Below are 6,167 nucleotides of genomic sequence, written 5' to 3' on the forward strand. Positions count from 1 at the left end.
AACCCCAGCCCTTGCTCCCAGCCTCAATCCCACCTCAGACGCCCCCAAAGAAGCTGTCGCTCCCCCTCCCTACCCCCGCACCCCACACGCCCGTGTCACACCCTTCAAGGCCTACAGGGAGCAACAGGTTGGATGGACTGAGGCTCTCAGACCCCTGTCTGCAGGCGCCACCTTCTGAGCTCCCCGGCCACCCCTCTGGGCTGTCCCCCGGGTGGCCCTCAGCTTGGGGCTGGCCTGCCCTGACCACCCACTGAGGGGCTTGAGCCTCGCAGAGCTCTGAGCAGCCCCCTGAACTCTGCTGCCTCCTTCTACAGGACCTGCTCACTACTTTTCAAGGCTCTCACCTGCCAGGGTGGCCGGGGCCTGCTGTGGGCCCCAGAGGTGTGCGAGCAGCGGGCATGCAGCCTGTGGAACACAGGTGAGAGGAGGTAGCTGGTCAGAATCTGACCGCCCAGCTGCCCCACTTGGGGAGGGTCCAGGTGCTCCGGCCCCTTGGCCGACTGTGGGCAGCCAGGGGCAGCTGGGCAGGGACAGAGGAAGCTGGCATCAGTGGCTGGGTTTTGCTGCTTGGTCAGTGTGTCAGCAGTGCAAGTAGCTTCTGTCTAACTCAACCTGAGCCGACTGAGCACTGAGCAATGACAGAGAGAAAGGACTTTGGGAGAAGAAAATATCATTGTCTAAATTTAAGTGTCTACAGTATTTGCCACACAAAGGGCTAAGGCACCCAGCAGGTCTCTTCGTCTGTAGATGGGGCTATGGAAACACCCACTGCAGGGGCCTTACTGCTAAACTTGGAGGTCCCTTCTCGCAGGGCAGCACACCTGAGCTCCTCGGGGCAGGCCTGGGTTTTCAGAGCACCCCTGTCCATGACCTGGGCCACGGGTGGGTGCTGGAACGCAGCAGCAGGATGGCAGGGCAACAGGGGACACAAGCTCTGGAATAAAAAAAGGCATCCCGTTTCCTGAAATCTCTGCGCTTTTTTTTTTTTTGCTTGAAAGAGTGATTGTGAAATTAAATCATTTAACACAGGAAAAGAAAATATGTCGATGACCAAATTGCTCAAAAGCAGTGATTTGGAAAATCTTTTACAAACCGCCGAGTAGAAAGACCCATTGTGAACAGAGGACCCAAAGTGAGACCGACAGCAGATTCCTCATCCTAAACCATGCAACTGAGATGACAGTGGAGCAACATCTTTAAAGCGATAAACGGCCGTGAGGTTAAAATTCTATACCCAGCAAAAACATCTTTTAAAAACCAAAAGTTAAAAAGACTTTTTAGACATACAGAAGCTGAGAGAATTCATCAACAGTAGAACCAACCTACAGGACATATTAAAAGAGATGAACTTAAGAATAAATGCCACAATAGGGTGAGACTCAAAACGATTACCTTTAGTAGAAGGGAAAAAACAAAAAAGAGTATTTGCTGTATGATTCCATTGATACAAAATTCTTGGAGATGTCCCCTAACCCAGAGTCACACAAAGCACATCAGTGGTCACCTGAGGATGGAAGGGGTAACAAAGGGGCCAAGGAAACTTCTGAGGGTGATGGTTTCACAGATACACACATGTCAAAATTCACCTAATTGTACACTTTAAATATGGATGGTTTCTTGTTAGTCAGTGAAAACTCAATGAAGCTATTTAAAAAGAACAGATGTATGATAACGTGTAGCTGATAAATATTAGCATTTGAAAACCTGTATTTTAAGGGCTGAAAAAATGAATTAATGGGTTTTATCCTTCTCCGGGTCCCGGGTTGGACCCATTTCACTGAGGGGCCCCCAGAAGGCCGAGGAACTGGCCAAGGTTCCCCAGAGTTCCAGGACACAGGACTGGAGCCATGGCCAGTCCAGACCCTGTCCACTCCACGTCCTGTCAGAGAGACACCCCTGGCACAGCTCTGCCGCTGGAGGAGGCCCTGGGGAATCTCACTCTTGCTGGGTTATTTTTGGAAGCTGTTAATCATTCCATTTGCCTTTCCAGTGACCTCAAATGTTCCACTGACCCAGACCCTCCCCCTGCTCCCTCCTGCCCAGTCTCCCCTTCCCTCAGGGCTCAGACCTGTGGGCGGGGGGCTTGGGGCTGGGCTCCCCCTCAGCACCCCGGCTGTTCCCCTGAGTTGGAGAAGCCTCTTTATTTCCCTGGGAGAGTGCTGGGACCTCTGCTGCAGGAGGTGAGGGAAGCCCACCCCTCCCCAGCCCAGGGAGGCTGCTCACGCTCCCCTGTCCCTGCCTCAGTGTACCCCCCGTGCAGTGGGGTGAACGCAGCACCCAGTTTGCACAGCTGTCGGTGGTGGGGATTGCACAAGCTGATGGCAGGAAGACGAGCAGGGTCTGTGGCAGGTGGACCAGGCTGGGGAGTGGGGTCAGGGAGCCCTCAGACCCACAGCTCGGGGTGCCAGCACGGCGGGGCCAGCAGAGGGGATCCCGCGGCTCCAAAGGCTTGTCAGCTGCCTTCCCTCACACTTGCGGGGAAAACGTGCACAGCATTTTATTAACCCAAAGCCACTTTTCCCCTTGATTTCCAAACCCATGTGTATTTTGAAAGGAAATTTAATCAGGTTGTTTTTAATCCTCTCACACTTAACTCATCAAAATGCTATTTGGTGAGAGTCAGGCCAGACCGAGGGTACCTCCTGAGACTGCCTGAGGACGGGCCGAGCCGGACACGCCAAGTGGCCAGGTCCACCCTGAGACGGGCCAGCGCCCTGCACCCATGGACAGGGCAGAGGGCGACACTCCCCTCGTGGGGCCCCTCCATCCCTGCCTGCAGAGGCGGCTCTCCTAGGCCTGGCCGTGTGTTTCTGCACAGCCCACTGACCCCTCTTATCCAGGACCCGAGGCCAGACCCTGAGGTTGGGCAGGACTCTGGACGGCCCCAAGGTCTCCTCCTTGAGACAGGAGACATTCTCAGGGACGAGGCAGAGGGTGTCCACAGGACCAGGGGCCCAGCAGTGTGGACTCTCAGCTTCCTGCCAGAGGGCATCACAGCTGGTGTGTCTGGACGTGGCCTTCACCCGTGAGAGCTCAGCCTGCCTTCCGCTGCAGGAGGCTGGGAGAGCAGCTCCAGGGAGGGGGACAGTCGGCACGTCCCCTGCCTCTCCAGAGGGCAGGGCTGTGGCCTGTGGCTGTCTGAGTGAGGGACATGGGGCACATGTGGCCCCTGGGCACCAGCAGGCTGCCTGCCCAGCCCAGCTGCAAAGCTGCTGGAAATGGGGCGCGAAGCCTCTGCAAACACGAGGGCAGGGCAGCGGGGTGCTGACAAACTGCTAATGGGGCTCTTGGGAACATGCTGGGCGGGCAGCGGGGCGAGGAGGCCAGGGGACCAGACCCCGGCAAGGGAGCCAGTGTGGACAGCAGCATGGCCAGGCGCCTCCACACTGCTACTGGACACAACCTTGTCCCTCCTGCCCCCTCGCCAAGCTGGGCATCCAGACAGAGGTGCCGGGGACGGGTCAGTGTGCAGCAGGCCAGGGAAGGGGCACGGCCAGGCTCCCAACCTCACAAACCCCTCACACTTGGCACACTCACATGCAACGCACACATTCATGTGTAGCACACATGAAACAGATGCACGTGCAGGCACTCACAGGCTTATGCAAACACACATGTAACTCACACACACTATTATACCCACCCACATAGGATTCCAAACACACACATGCGAATGTGCTCCTGATAACTCACACTTCATGCATACTTTTACACACTCAAATGCTTTCACACGCCTACATTCAACATACACACTCATCAACATTCACATTCAATAAATAATGCACTCAATTCATCCCCATACACTAACACACACTCAGTACACACTCATGTGTAATACACATATACTTAATGCACACTCACTCAACATATCCTTATAATATATGCCTGTACACTAACACACTTAGGCCCAACACACACTCACACTTGACACAGACAAAGATCATGAGGCTCTGTGGTACAAACCCCAGCTGCCCCCACCTTCTGAGCAGCTCCCCGCAGCTCTCAGCCCCCACCCACCTTCTTGGGGGACCCACCTGGTCACAATGCATCCATTGGAAGATACCACAGAGGTGGCTGAGCTTGGGGTGTGGTTGGGGCCTGGGACCCCCTGGGGACTTTCCCTGGGAAGCACAGGCCCTCTGACCTGTAGCTGGGTGCAGGGGGAAGGCAAGTCAGCACATGGAAGGACAGCCATGCCACAGGCCAGGCTGGGCATCCAGCTCATGGGCCAGAGGAAGGCAGCACCCCAAGTCCAGCGGGCAGCAGCTGGAGGAGGGGGCTGGCATGGCCAGGGGCTCAGGGTGCCTTGTCCACCCTCGGAAACCCAGGACCCTCTAAGGCCAAGACCGGCGGGCCAGCCCCCTCGTGCCCTCATGTGCCCACGCTTCTGGTCTGTCGTCACCTTTGTTCCTTGTGGCTCAGGGGACCTCTAGACCAGCCCCAGCTCCCGAGCAATACTCCGAGTGCACCCTCAGCAGAAGGGCCCGGAAGTGAAGCTCTGACCCGACGTGTCTGGGCACAGGGCGGGGAGGCGCATGCACGCTCTGAGGCTGCGACGTCCCTGCAGCCCCCAGCCCCCACCCACCCAGGCGGGTGCCTGGGCCCCGGCCCCCTGCCTGAGGGCCCCTGTCAGCCTCAGGAGCACAGGCTGTGCCCCCTCTTCTGTCCCAGGGGCAAGAGCAGGGCCCGGGACCCTCCATCAAGGGCCTCTGCATTTCATTCGACCCACCTCCACGGAGGGCCTGTCCCTCCTAATAGAATCACTCTTATCTGCAAGTGATTTAAACTCTAAGGTTTACTGAAGATTTAAAGAGTGTGAACACAGTTGGAATGTTTTAAACTAACAGTACAAGTTGCATTTTAAGAAAATAATTAACTCCCAGGGGAGGTGGGGGGTTTGGAGCAGTGACAGGCTCTCAAGGCTGCTTTCCCTATATGGAGTTTCCAAATAATAAAATATCTTTGATTCCCTACTGATGTCAGATGAGAACCTGCTAGTGTGCAAGCAGGCTGTCATTTTTTTTTGCGGGCCCATTAGCGTCTTAAAGACACAGAGCCCTGGTCTGTCGCACGGGTAAGGCAGGGGGTCTGTGCCGTGCTGGCCTGGGCAGCCCCTGCCCCTGCCCCACCCGCCCCGGGCCCTCTGTCCTTGTCCCTCGCGTTCCCACCCTCGCCCACGAGGCCAAGCGGGGCCCAGTGAGCCCCGAGATGCCCATGGCTGCAGCACCGTCTCCCCAAGCACAGGACGATGCCTACTGTCCCGGCTGGGGGCAGACGGGGGGCTCCCAGGAGGGGCCTCAGTCTCCACATGCCCAGGGGGCCCTGACAGTGGGGGACCCCTGCTGGGGTCTGCACCCTGACTCAGTGCTCAGCCCAGGTTGTCACTGCACGAGGGTCTTTAACTGTGTTTTCCGCTGGTCCCCAAAGTAGGTGACCCTCCCACCATTTCACAGACAGCGCAGCAGGGCCAACTGCATCTGCCGACCGCGGTCCCCTGGGGGTCCGACGCCTCCCTATGTGTGGGGTTGGCAGCCCATCCCAACCTTTCCACCGGGCTCCCTACATCGGTGAGTGGAAACTCGGGGTGCACACCCATGACGACCCCCCACCTCGCCCGGGGACGGAAAGGTAAGCGTGCGGCGTCACTCTGGGCGGCTGTGCAGGGCCGTGGATGGGGTGGGCCTCCCTGGGCAGGAGGGCAGGGACAACTGAGGGTCCACACTGCAGCTGCAGCTCGGCCAGGGGTCTCGGGGGCAGCTACCCACCTCCAGCATCCCCAAGTCACAGCCCCCAAATTCCCTCATCAGGGGGTGGGCAGGGGGCTCAGCCGGGCACAGGAGCCATTGCCATCACCCGTGGGGAACCAGGGCCCCCTGAGCGCCAACCCCTCGGGCCAGGGCCGAAGGCTCTGCTGACCAGCTCCACGGGGCCCAACACAGTCCCCGGGTGCTGCCTCTGCAGGCGGTCGGGCAGTTCAGAGCTGCACCCCTCTCCCGGCTGTACCCAGACCACCCTGTTCGCAAGGCTCCTGCTGGGGAGGGTCTTGGCCTCCACCAGCTCACCCCAAGCAGCAGAGGCGGCCCTGCTGGGCTTGGGGAGATGGAGGGTCCGGGCCCTGCCAAGAGGAGCTGCCCTTTGCCCGATCCTGGCCCCTCCCCCAGGAATCG

The sequence above is a fragment of the Tamandua tetradactyla genome, chromosome 2 (assembly GCF_023851605.1).
Source record: "Tamandua tetradactyla isolate mTamTet1 chromosome 2, mTamTet1.pri, whole genome shotgun sequence".
NCBI classification, from domain to species: domain Eukaryota; kingdom Metazoa; phylum Chordata; class Mammalia; order Pilosa; family Myrmecophagidae; genus Tamandua; species Tamandua tetradactyla.